Source organism: Pinus tabuliformis, chromosome 1_1 (genome assembly GCF_031772625.1).
Source record: "Pinus tabuliformis cultivar Carrire ecotype Pingquan chromosome 1_1, CPIR1, whole genome shotgun sequence".
Classification (NCBI taxonomy): Eukaryota; Viridiplantae; Streptophyta; class Pinopsida; order Pinales; family Pinaceae; genus Pinus; species Pinus tabuliformis.
This window is the reverse complement of record NC_142297.1, coordinates 815,829,237-815,844,293: the sequence shown is the minus strand read 5'-3', so window position 1 is coordinate 815,844,293 and position 15,057 is coordinate 815,829,237.

Below are 15,057 nucleotides of genomic sequence, written 5' to 3'. Positions count from 1 at the left end.
TTCTACATGCAACACTTCTCCCAGTGTTGTTGCTCCAACAATCTCCAAAAACAAAAAAAACATCCAACTTGAATCAGTATGATGCATTTGACATTAAAGTCTCTGATTATTATTGCCTCTGTCCACTGAAAACTCTGACTGCTATTGCCTCTGTCAATTGAAAACTCTGACTGCATCAATCCCACTGATTCCTCCCGCCACATCTATGCTACTGCTAGTCATTTCTCCTAGCACTACATCACACTGCACCTCCTCTCATCATGTTGCATCGTGTTGCCCACTGTTTTACTGCAACTCAGTTACTGAGAAGTAAGTAACTGACCACCCTATTGGGCTAGAAACACCCACCGATGTTGAATCTTCCTCTGCCGCTCCATCCACATCTGTCTCTACCCACTCAGCCAGTCCTACAACTCATCATTGGGACTCCTGTAGCAAGGTCTAATCAAAGAGGCTGGGTACCTCAAGGATCCTACCCCTATTTCAGCCTTCTTGGGACTATCACTTCACATTGCCTCACCTCACACCTGAAGGTATGGCTACATGTGATCCCTCTATTGGCTCTAATTGTGGCTCCTCAACAATTGTCTAAAACTTCTTCTCAGACTACATGTTGAGAGGTAATTTACTATCCCTCTCAACCACCAAGTCTCTAACATTTTCCTTGCTCCTCATGGCTTTGCATGCATCTTGAACCTCAAGAGCATACAGGTTCTTAACTCATGAACTGATCTATTTCACCTGTCACATGGTGATGTGTCTAGGGAAAATCTTTCCCTTACTAAAGACAACATCGTAGCCTTTGTCCTCCAACATCGTGACTGATACCAAGTTCTTCTTCAGTCTAGGCACATACTTCACATCTGTCAAGGTGATATAAGCTCCATGCTCCCTCTAAAAAGAAACCGCACCCACTCCTAAAACACTAAACTTTTCGTTGTCACCCATCTCTATGCGCATCTTGAAGTCTTTCTTCTCCAAGGTACTGAATAAAATTTTATCGTCGATCATGTGGAATGAGGCTCCACTGTCAAGATAACAAACACAACCCATCATCGATGTCACCATGCATGCGATGAGGGTAAAGTCCATGTTGAACTAAGAGGCTAATGCCTCACCTTCCGATCCTACTGAGGATCCCTTCTTCGAATTCTCTGATGGGAAATTAGTTGCATAATGTCTCATCTCAATTGAAGTATGGTATGAATTTGATTTGCACCTGCAACCCTGAACTTCAAACTTCGAATTCTCTTCTCTGTATATCGTTCAGAGCTCTGATAAACTAGAAAAATGCTATAATCTACTTCTACTATCAAACTTGTGGAATCTTAAAGATTGAGCTGAATCAGAGCTGAACACACATAACCATAGGAAGAAGAATAAAACCCCATGAAACAAAGAAAATACTCACAGGAAAGCCTCAACTAAAAACCCCACTATCTGTATTATCATACAAAGTAGAAATACATGAGAATTATACAAAGCCTTAGCTCTCACGACTAGCCAGCTCTCAGTACAATCCTCCTGGATGCTCACAGGCAAACAAAGCTTCTCACAAGCTTTCACCTCTTCCCTCCAAGGTCTTATTTCCTTGTGCAGCTTCTCTAGGTGATCCTCTTGTTACCAAGTGGAAGACTGATCACTCACGCTTATCCTACACCCTATCATAACTACACAATCCTTAAGGAACCTTACATTGACTGCATGGATGAGTTTCCTTTATAGGAAAATGCATGCAACTGATAGTAATATGTCCTTGACATTTAGCTCAACTGGGTCTTTTTCATAATAAACATGCATGAGTTTCTGATGAGAAAATTTTCAGTTATCTAGAGTACACTTGTTGAGTGCATGCATGCATCAACTGACTGATAACTCACAATTAGTTCCTCAAACAATTTGGAACTAATTTAACTAGACTTAACTCAGTAAAGTGAGCTAACTATTTACAACTCAAATATAAGTCAATCTTATCTCCTTAATTTGAGGGATAATTATTGCATGACTTCAAAAAGAATTCTAACTTAAATTTCTCCAACTAATTAATCCATAATTAATTAATTAATTATATCTCAAGCAGCTGGTGAGACTAAATTCAAATTTTAATTCAAGGACAAATTAAAATTGGAATATTTTGGATTCTATTTTTATCATTTCTTATTGTTATTTTCAACACTCTCGTGTCAAATCATGTCATGAGTCATCTCGGCCACATCACTACGATGGACTATAATATTGTAATCAATGTAATGTAAAGTGGAACTCTAAGAGACCCACATGTAGAATCATGTAAAGTAGAAGAGTCATGTAAGTCAAATAGTCATGAGGGAAGTCGAACAATCACAAGGGTCACTCTCACGCTTAGCTATATATACCCTTCATTTGTACATGCAAGAGACTTTTCACCTTGGCTCCTCCCACATAGCTTTGAGAGTCTCGTATTTTCTTTGAGAAGCGAGCAATGGCTCCAACACCCCACTATCAGAGTTAGTGATGTAATGGTGTACAGATGTACCTCGAACTTTTTCTTAATTTAAAAACCTGTTAAGAGACGAGTACATTTTCACACATGTATTGTATTCATAGTATTATACTCATTTGTAAAACATTTTTTAAAAAACCTTATTAAAAAAACATATATTAATTTCTACAATGATTTTTTTTATCAAAGTGGTAAAATCACTTTTAAAATAAATAAAGATACTTAAAGTATATTAATCTTTACCATTTTAAATAAATTCAATTATTTAATATATAAAAATCACATCATTATCAATATTATTGAGAAACAAAGAAACAGATTAATGTGATATTTTCCTAAATATAATTTTTAGATTAAATTATTTTTATATATATTTTGAAAAAGAAACCGGAAAATTTATTAGAAAATAGTAATAGTAATATATATGGTGTGTGGAGATTCAATTTTTATTAAATTATTAATTCAAATTTTATTTAAAAAAAATAAAAATAACAACTTTTAAAACCATTAAACTATCCCAAAACACATCCGTTAACCAAATATAAACTCAATCAGAATCATTAAAAACTGGCGAGCCATGTTTTATGACTTCATTAAGAACCTCAACTGGACACTCTAAGAGTACTCACAACTCGAGTAATATAAGACAAATACAAATGGCAATGGTTACAACTTTTCCAATATTTCATATTTTTTTAATGACTTTCTTGATATTCGGTATTTTTAAGTACGTCACACGAATTTTTAGTCTTAGCTTAAAGGACCAGGACGCTATTTTAAAATCCACCGCCTAGATGTCCTCCCTGATTTGCTGAGACGATTTTGCAAACATAGCCTTCTATTCTTTCCAGAGTTGTTCCACAGATTTACCGGTGATATCGTTGAAGAATCCCACGTCCCAATAACTTTTCAATTTCTTATTCAGCTTGGCAACGAAACCACCGTAATCGGTCCCAATTACTCGAGAAACCTAGCAGTTGTATCGTAGCCCTCGTCCCACTGGTTACCTGCGCCAAGCTTGACCCACGTAAGGGGGTGAGGCCCACACAAAGACGAATATTAAATAAAAGCTGTATTTGTTATGGCCGTAGTCTAACTAGCTTCGGGAATTGTCCAGAAAGTTATGAAATTTCTGATTATATTTAGAGAAAATCTCACAAGGATTTTTGTAAATCTAAGTTATAATTGTTAAACTTCAAAATTTTAGGTGTTTTAGATGTTTATGATGGTGGTGAATCCATATCCACCATCAAAAACACAATTTAAACACTGTCTTTACAAGATTTTTGGAAATTTTTTTATTAGGCTTAAAAAAGTATCTTAACAATTCCTCCACCTCAATAGACAACTTTATTTCTATATTTTAAAATTTTTCCAATTTTAAATCAGCATTAGTTATCTAACTATATATTTTAATATTTTTCATAATTATTATATATTTTGCATAATTATGTTAAGAGTTGTTACATTTTATAGTGATATATTTTAATTAATATTCGTTACTTAGTTATATATTTTAACGTTTTAAATAGAGATTTTGTAGTTTGCTTTTTCTGATTTAAAATTAATATTAGTTATATATTTTAATGTATTAAATATACTTAGATATTTTATAGTTATATATTTTAATTATTTTTGTTTTGTTTTACTTTAAACTTTTGTTTAATTATAATAAAAGTAGTTAAATAGTTTGCAGTTGGATTTGTATTTTTCTTAAATATTTAGATGTTTTGTAATTAGAATTTTATTGTCCAATGGTAATAGTTTGAATGTAGTGAGAGTTTTTTTGTTTTCCAAAGATATGTTAATCTTAGTGGGAAAAAATGAATATATTAAAAAATTTGATGGATAATTCTTTCTTATGAGATTTGTATTAGGCATATGCATTTTGAAATAGGATTCCAAAATTTTAATTTAATTATTAATAATTATTAGGTGGATGACATGGATTTAAAGTTGATAGAATATTTTAGAACATTCTCAATATTACACACAAATAAAAAATTGAGATTTATATTCAAAGTAGTTATGTATTTTCTATCAATTTAAAAAAAATGTTATATGAGAAAGTGTGATATCAAATAAGTTCTGGTTTTTTGAACATGTAGTATTGATAAACTCTTGTATTGTAAACAACCAATTCATAGACTAAAACCTCCATATTTAAAAATCTACATGAATAAGGGTAGTGAACCTCAATAGTTAAGAATCTTGTTATATATATATATATATATATATACTATTTTTTAGTAGTACTAGTATGAGACATTTTAACTCCCTAAACATCCATATTTTAGATATGTTTCTAGAAAAAAATTAGTGTCACCTTTTAAACAATTATGTAATTTTTTATCATTAATAATAATAAAAACTAAAGTTATTTTTTAATTAATTGCTATGATTTTTAATTTTAGCAACTTGAGATGTATGATGAAGTGGTTTTATGGTTACTAGAGACATATCTATCAACATTTATTAGACATTTAATGGTATATAAATATTAAGTAAAAGAAGCAATTGTTACCTAATTATATATATATATATATATATATATATATATATATATATATATATATATATATATATATATTTATATATGTTTTCTCATATCAGTGTGCAAGAGTTGTAATGTCTTGTTTGTTAAGATTTTGCATATTGCTTTTGGAAAAAATCTTTTGGATAATGCCAACAATACTGGTTTGTTACATAAGTGATGGCATCAAATCAGCAAGTGGAGATTTTCTATCTTATTTTGTTGTGATAGCATGTATTATTCAGTCTCTTCTACATTTAAAAATTGTATGCTTGCAAAAGAAAAATTAATGAGAGATGAGGAGGCATGAGGAAGAGGAATTCCAGATGTGCAAATATGTTGTTGTAATCTCCTATTGAGTAATAAGATTGATGATACCTCTGTTTGGTGGTTGTAGCCTAGATTGGCTGGGTGAACCACATTAAATTATGTCTCTATTTTATGCTCTGTGTGTGATTTTTTTAGTTTCTGTTGTGCATACTCTAACAATTGGTATCAGAGCATTATACTAATTAGTTAAGTATCGAAGCATTTAAATCACTATAAGCTTGAAGTCGAACTCTCCTGTGTATTGGATGTCAAAAGTTGTAGAACGTGGCACGATTGGCGGTTCCAAGTGGGCCGAGCATGGCTTCTAGCACCACAAAGCCAGTGGAATGATAAACGCAAACGATTACAACCTTAGAAGGAAGATAAAGCAGCGGGGAGCTGGAAGATAAAGCGCCAGGTGCTAGATGAATGAAATGATGCGGTAGTTTGGAGTGGAGCAAGAATAAAGGATTGAAAACTGGGGTTGCATGAAAATATTTGTAAATCCATTCCAAATGTGCTGAGATTCATCTCGGCACCTCGATTTTCTGTCCATGCCTGTTTTCTGAGCTAATAAACGTGGAGCCTGGTCTCTGCTTGTGGGCTTCGTCTGGAGGAATGAAATGCTGTGGTCGATTGCACTGCGTTTTGTAAGTGCTGGAACAGGATCGTTCTCTTGATTGCTTCCGTGGAGCGGGAGAAGGAGCGAAGAGAGCCGAAGTGTTGAAGGAGATGTCGTAGATCGAGTTTGTTTGACATCACTACTGATACGGTATGGATTGCATATTCATTATGCTATGCTGGTTTGCTACTTGTGATTTGAAGGGCTGGAGCATGATATATTTGTTGCAATTAAGGTTCCATAGAAAAGAAGTTAAATTCACTATGTCAAAAACTCAAAGTGCTCGGTTTGAGATCAAGAAGTTTAATGGGAGAAATAACTTCGAAATCTGGAAAGTCAAGATGCACGATTTACTCGTGCAACAAGGCGTGGTGAAGGAACTTTTGGGAAAATCCAATCAACCTTTCACCATGACAGATGACGAATGGAGGGACATGATGATAGAGCACTAAGTGGCATACGATTGTGTTTGGCAGATGATTTTTTATTTAACATCGTGTTAGAGAAAACTACCGCTGGTCTATGGAGAAAGCTAGAAAAACTATACATGACTAAATCCTTAAAAAATAGGATTCTTCTAAAAAGATAGTTGTATATCTTGCGCATGAAGGAAGGTACAACAATAACCGATCATTTGAATACTTTTAATACTCTCTTGGTGCAGTTAGATAGCATAGAAGTAAAATTTGATTCAGAAGATAAAGTTGTAACTTTATTATGCTCGTTGCTTGAGTCATGGGATCATTTTGTTACTTCTATAAGTCTTAGTTCATCAGAAACCCTTGAATTTGATGATGTTGTTGGAGCTATGCTGTCTGAAGAAACCAGAAAAAGGTCAATTTAGAAACCTCTACATCATAAGCAATGATGGTTAGTGGTCGATCTAAAGAAAGATGCCAAAGTCAGCGAAACAACTCTCGGCAAAATCAAAAGGGAAGAAGAGTAAGCTAAAATGTTGGTTTTGTGGCAAGTCGGGACATTTGAATACGGACTGTTGGAAGAGACAACAAACATCCAAAGGAGACTCTTCAACAGAAAATAAAGAAGCAAACACGATAGAAACAAGTTTGGGATTCGGTTCATGTATAAGTGATGAAGTTTTATCAGTTAATTTGTTAAATCATGATCAGCATTGGTTGTTAGATTCAAGTGCGTTCAATCACATGTGCATTCATAAAGAGTGGTTTAAAACTTATAAACCAATCAATGATGGAGTAGTTTACATGGGAAATGATGTCTCATGTAATGTTGTGGGAATTGGGAGCATCCAGATTAAAATGTTTGATGGGACAATTCAAATCTTAATAGATGTAAGACATGTGCCTGAACTCAAAAAAAATCTTATTTCTCTAGGAGTGCTGGACACAAATGGATATAAAACTTTTATTCAAGGTGGAGTAATGAAAATTTATAAAGGAATCCTATTAGTAATGAAAGCAAAGAAGGTTGGAAATCTTTTTCACTTAGAGGGAAGAACAGATTCAGATCATGCTTCAATTGTATTTGAAAATGATAGTGATTCTATTGGACTATGGCATCAGCAGTTGGGACATATGAGTGAAACAGGATTAAAAATTTTATCTGATCGTAAGTTACTTCATAGTTTAAATTCTTTTAAGTTAGATTTCTACAAACATTGTATATATGGGAAACAAAGCAAGCATAAATTTAAAACTGGAAAACATACTAGTAGGGAATCCTTGATTATATCCATTCTGATGTTTGGGGTCCATCTCCTACAACCTCATATGGAGGATCATCATATTTTGTATCTTTTATAGATGATTTCTCTAGGAAAGTTTGGGTCTACATGTTGAAAAGAAAGTCTGATGTATTCACAGTTTTCAAGCAGTTTAGAGCATTAGTAGAAAATATCACTGGAAGAACCATTAAATGTTTAAGAACTGACAATGGTGGTGAGTTTACTTCAAGGGAGTTTGATAATTATTCCAATGAAGTTGGGATCGAAATACATAGAACTACTGCTTATACACCTCAGCAAAATGGAGTTGCTGAGCACATGAATATGACTCTCTTAGAAAGAGCAAGAAGTATGCTAAGTAACGACAATTTGCAGAAGGAATTATGGATAGAGGTAGTATCGACAGCTTGTTATTTGAGAAATCGATCACCATCAACTGCAATAGGATGAAAAATTCCTCAAGAGGTATGGAAAGGTCATCCTTGTGATTATTCTAAAATGAAAGTTTTTGGTTGTGATGCATATGCTCTAATTCTGAAACATTAGTGTTCTAAATTAGATCCTGAATCAAAAAGATATATCTTTGTTGGATATGGTGTTGGGATTAAGGGATACAGGTTGCGGGATCCTACTACTCACAAGATCATCATTAATAGAGATGTTAAATTCAATGAATCTTCACTCGATAATCCATATCTAGATATTAAATTAAAACAAGAAAATGTACCTAAGTTTCAACATATTCAGTTTGAAACCAGTTCAAACACTGATGATAGAAAAGATGAACAAGTTTTAGGTGAATATCATGAAGAAGTTCCTACAGATTATAATAAAAAAATTGTGGAAGAACTAGAAACATCTTTGAGAATGTCCACGAGAATCAGATATCATCCTAAAAGGTATGATGGTTATGTTACTTCAGTTGCTTTAACCGCTAATGATGATGAGCCTTTATGCTATCAGGATGTTGTAGAAGTTTCTACTAGTGATAAGTGGAAAGAAGCTATGAAGGAAGAAATGAAGGCATTAGCCAAGAATGCCACATGGGACCTCGTAACACTTCCCAATGACAGAAAAGTTGCAGGATGTAAATGGGTTTACAAATTGAAAAGGGGTGTTAATGATAAAGAAGACAAGTACAAAGCGAGGCTGGTTGTGAAAGGTTTTTCTCTGAAAGCAGGAATTGACTTTCATGGGATTTTTAAACCAGTTGTTAAAATTGTTTCAATTCAGATTGTCTTAGCATTAGTTGCTTTACTTGATTTATAATTACAACAACTAGATGTTAAAACTGCATTCTTACATGGAGATTTAGATGTAGAGATTTATATGGAACAACCTAAAGGGTTTGTTTAAAATCGCAACAAGAAATTTGTTTGCAGGCTCAAGAAATCATTGTATGGTCTAAAGTAGTCGCCAAGACAATGGCACAAGAAATTTGATTCTTTCATGATGAGCCATAATTATATAAGAAGTGAATATGATCATTGTGTTTACTTTAAGAAATTAAGTAATGACATGTTCATTATCTTAGTATTATATGTTGAAGATATGATTTTAGCAAGTAAAAGAATAAGTGAGATCGACAGGTTAAACGCTTAGATAGCTAGGATGTTTGATGTGAAAGATCTAGGAGCAGCAAGACAAATTTTGGGCACAGAGATTTTCAGAGGCAGGAGCAATGACAAGCTGTGGTTATCACAATAGAAGTATATTGAGAAAATAATTTTAAGGTTTGGTATGAACAATGTGAAGCTAGTTTCAGTCCCTTTAGCTTCCCATTTTAAGATTTCTTCAAGTTTATGTCCTAACACAAATGAAGAAAAGGAATATATGTCTTGAATTCCATATGCCAATGTAGTAGGTCGTTTGATGTATGTGATGGTTAGTACACAACCAGATATTTCACATGCAGTTGGGGTTGTTAGCAGGTATATGGCAAATGCAGGGAAAGAACACTGGTTAGCAGTGAAATGGGTTCTTCGGTATCTGAGAGGCACAAGTGATTATTGTATCACTTATAACAGAAGTAGTGAATTTTTTTGTCGATATGTTGATTCCGATTTTGTAGGTGATTTGGATAAGAGAAGGTCAACATGAGGATATGTCTTTACTCTTGCAGGTGGAGCTATTAGCTGGATGTCAAAGCTACAAAACATTGTTTCTTTATCCACTACAGAAGTAGAATACATAGCTACTTCACATCCTTGCAAAGAAGCAGTTTGGTTGAAAGGTTTGTTTGGTGAGTTTGGTAGCTTACAAGACAACATTAATTTATTTTGTGATAGTCAAAGTGTAATTCACTTAGCGAAAAATCCATCCTGTCATAGTAAATCAAAGCATATACCTATAAAGTACCATTTTGTAATACAGGTTATCACTGAATGGGGAGTCTCTGTTGAAAAGGTGCATACAAAGGAAAACCGTGCAGACATGTTCATGAAACTAGTTTTATTAGTGAAGCTACGATGGTGTTTGGCTTCTCTTGGTTTGCAAAGAAAAAAAAAATATAATAAACGAATAGGGTGTCAGGTTAATTGTTGTCAAGGTGGAGACTGTTGAGATTTTTCATATTGTTTTTGGAAAAAATCTTTTGGATAATGCCAACAATAGTGGTTTGTTACATAACTGATGGCATTAAATCAGCAAGTGGAGATTTTCTATCCTTTTTTGTTGTGATAGCATTTATTATTCAATCTCTTCTACATTTATGAATTGTATGCCTGTAGAGGAAAAATTAATGAGAGATGAGGAGGTGTGAGGAAGAGGAATTCCAGATGTGCAAATCTATTATTGTAATCTCCTATTGAGTAATAAGATTGCCGATAACTCTGTTTGGTGGATGTAGCCCAGATTGGTTGGGTGAACCACGTTAAATTCTATCTCTATTTTATGTTGTGTGTGTGTGATTTATTTAGTTTCTGTTGTGCATACTCTAACATTGTCAACATTTTGAATTTGTCAAATTACATAAAAACAAAAGTAAAAATAAATTAAAAAAATAGGATAAAACAAAATAATAACATTCATAATTATTATTTATTATTAAAAATTAACTTTGAATGTATTTATTTAATTATTATATATTCATTTTGATCAAATTACCATGTTATTTGAGTTCCACGTTTAAGAGAATCCATGGTATTGACCCATGATATAAAATAAAAATGAAAAAAGGAAAATAATGTTAAAATAAAAATAACTTCATGGTATTGCCCATGCTATGAGAACCTATTGTATTCATGTGAAATATATCCAATTTATAAGGGGAAATTAACCCATCCTAAGGGTTGACAGGGATCAAATTTATGATGCAAACCTCTTTTAGAGTGAAAAAATATTTGATCTCTCTCATGGCTTGATAGATCCAAAGTGAAGATTGCTCTAACTTTGTTATGATGATGATGATGATGATGATCAACATCCACAGAGACTAATGAGGTCTATTAAACCTTAGGAAAAGAGATTAATTGAAACTTTTTAATAATTATTTATATGATCAAATAGAAGCGAAAGAAGTGTTCATAGAACATTATAGTAGTGAGGTCTATTAAACCTTAGGAAAAGACATTAATTGAAACCTTTTAATAATTTATTTATATGATCAAATAGAAGGGAAATAAGTGTTCATAGAACATTATAGTGTTACTAACTCAACAAATCAAGAAGGTAGGTAGTGTTCTATATGTCTTGGAAATGAGAGTGGATGTGAGTAAGAGCGGAGAAATCAAAGAGAAAGTGCTTCTTATATTCAATCTCTTAGTATTGCATAATTTACAAATTCTTTCTTCCTAAGGTGTTTTCGGAATGGAACAATGCCTGGTTTCACTTAGAAACTCATGGGAGTTAGTTCTTATCTTTGCAATGTTTATTTTCTTCTTAGAATTGGGCAAGATAAAGAGGCAATTCTAGTTAGCTAGAGTGGGGTTGATCACCTCCTTATATCTTAGCTTCCTTTTCCCCTCTAGCTCCTTCTCATTCCATAATAGTATTTTTAATATTTTCTTTATTCTCCAAGATGATATCCTCCTTTAACCGTCAATATTTGAGCCAAGACTAGGCATCCTTGTGCCAACCCCACTTGAATTAGAAGTGGAGGTCTAGGCTAAAGGCACAAGCAATTTTGGGGAACTTCTTGGTTTCCATGTTGTAAAGCTTCTTCTTATACATGAGATAGCAAAACGTAACCATGATTTCAATGGGTTTCAGTGGGGGAAAAGCTAGATTCAGTAGGATTAGATAGGTAAAATTACCTTTACTCTGAAGGGTGTAGGTTATAAATTGATTTTGGATCAGCTTGATGGCCATGATTCTCTAGATATACTACAACATCAAACTTCACATCCATATAAAATAACATTGATGGCGAGAGTCTCAAAGGGGAATTTGTTTTACACTAAGCCTAGAGATTAGTCATCTTGTAATTGTTTTCAAGCTCATAATAAGTTTTTCAGCCACCAATAATTTTTTTTTCAATTGTATAGTTGAAATTGAGCTAATGATGAATGTTAATACCTTAATATTTTTATGGAGAAACCTTCTCCAAGTACAATTTTTATCATAGATGAAATTATCATGATTAATCTTTTTACATTTAATTATCATGACTTTTGTCTTATCGATATTAGAAGTCATATCCATCTCGTAGTAATAATGATGGAGGATTTTGAGTTGTTTATCGAGATCTTCATGGCTTCCGAATAGAAGAATAATATTGTTAGCATCTTGTAGTAATAATGATGGAGGATTTTAATTTTTTTGTCAAGATTCTCATGGCTTTTTGCTAGAAGAATAATATTGTTAGCATAAAGGAGAAGAGTAATTTCCATACCAATGAGATTGGGCCATTGCATCTCGCAGCTTCTAGATAATTTTCAATCTTATCAATGTAAATGGCAAAAAGGTCAGGGGATAGTGGACACCCTTTCTCAATGTGAATATTGCATGTAATTTCTTTATACCAACCCTCAGTGGCCTTAATCTTGGTGACAACATTCTCTTATAGTCTAATCACAACAATCTCTTCAAGTCTTTGCTACAACATAAATGTAGTTAAATATTTTGTAGTCAGGCTTTGTATTTCTTGTTAGGACCTTATTAATATTATCTAATTTGATGATATGCTAGTATTATTTTATTATTTTAAATGTGTAGTCTACCTAATAGACAAAATAGTCTTTTAAGAGCATTTTTTACTGTAAATTTTATCCAAATTTTGGTAGACATTTTTAACAATCATAAATTTAAGTTTTTTAATCTACAATGTTTGAGAGCATTTTCTATTGAAAAATTTATCCAAATTTTGGTAGATATTTTTAAGAATCATAAATTTAAGTTTTTTAATCTACAATGTTTGAGTGTGTCATTTTTCAAGGGTGTTGAATCTCCAAATTCAGCGTTTTGTGATCCATATTATGTATTTTAAAAATCTTTCTATAAAAAGTCACATTCAAAATTATTGTCTACTTGTTTTGAGCCACCTAGTATGGTTCATTATTAGGACTAAGATGGAGAGTCTAATCATAACATTTTAAACATGAAAAATTCACAATATTATTAGAAATTGTGTTGCTAATTTGTGGCCTCTATTAAGTAGTTTTGTCTTTATCTCCCAACATAAACATTATTAAATTAAACTGTTAATTGTGTGGTATTCTCCATCATTAGGACTAAGATGGAGGGTCTAATCATCACATTTTAAATATGAAAAAATCAAAATATTATTCGAAATTGTATTGCTAATTTGTGGCCTCTATTAAATAGTTTTGTCTTATCTCCCAACTTAAAAATTATTAAATTAAACTATTAATTGTGTGTTATTCTCCAGCCTAGCATGGTAGAGATGTTGTAACATAATGACATGTTTAACATTTAGAATAAGCCAAATAAAATAAAATAAAATAATAAAAAAAAAATTATATTATATTAAAAATCAGTGTAATGTAATCTAAACATTTCAACTCAATCAAAATGAAATAAATAAAAAATAACCCTCTAAAAGTAAAATAAAAAATAAAAATAAAAATGACCCATGGGTCATGCTATTCATGTGGAATATAGCTTATTCAAAGGGGAAATTAAACCAATAGAGATCCATCCTAACTCTGGATCTTCCAAGGACCAAGAGGGATAAAAAATATTGAGATGCAAACAATGAACATAGATTTAATCCCTCTCCACCTTTCATAGATTTAATCCCTCTCCACCTTTCATAGATTTGGATTTAAGATGGATTTAGGTTGGTTTTTAAAAAAATTATTTGGTATGGTGAATAAGTTGAAACCTAATGTCTTGTTTAACATGTTTACATAGTAAAATTACATAAAAATAAAAATAAAATAAAATAAAAAACATAAAAATAATAATTGTGCCAAGAGCTCTCTCCATCTTAGTATGGTAGATATGTTGTAATATAATGTTTGAAATTTTAACTAATTCAAATTACATAAAAATAAAGTTGAATTAAAAAATTAAATTAAATAAAAAGATTAATGTAATGTAAACATACAAAAAATAATAATAATAAAATTAAAATAACCCTATAAAAATAAAAATAAAATTAAAATAAAAGCGTCGTGTGGTATTTACTCATCTTACTGAGAACTCATAGTATTCACATGGAATGTAGTCTATTTAACTAGAGAAATTAAATCATCATACCCATCATATTGAGAACTCATGGTATTCATGTGGAATGTAGTCTATTTAAAGAGAGAAATTGAATCATCCTAGATCCATCTTAACTTCGGATCTACCAAGCACATAGAGAGATCAAATCTCTTATTTTTCAAAATTCTTTTAGAGTGAAAAAAGATTTGATCTCTTTGGAGACGTAGTAGATGTGAAGTTAAAATGGATCTAGGTTGGTCATATTTAAAATGGTAGAAATGTAACATAATCTTTAATATTCCAAATAATTCAAATTACATAAAATAAACAAACAAATAAATAAAGAACAAGGTAATGCAATATAAATCATTTAACTCAGTAAAAATAAAATAAAAATAAATAAATAAATAACCTCTAAAATGAAAATAAAACAATCCATGGTCGCATGGAATACGGAGTATTTAAAGGAGGAAACTAAACAGGCCAAGAAACATATTAGCCTTTGATCTACCAATCATCAGGAGGGATAAAATATCTTGACATGCAAATCTCTTTTAGAGAGAAAAGAGATTTGATCCCTTTCAATGTTTGGTAGATATAGAGTTAAGATGGATCTAGGTTGGTTATAATTAGAATTAATAATTAAATTATCCTAGGTCCATCTCAAATACATATCTATCAAACATGGACAAGGATCAAATCTTTGGAGATGCAAACCTCTTTTAGAGTAAAAAGAGATTTGATCAAGAGCTTGGTAGATACAGAGTTAAGATAGATCTAGGTTGGTAATGCTCTCCATC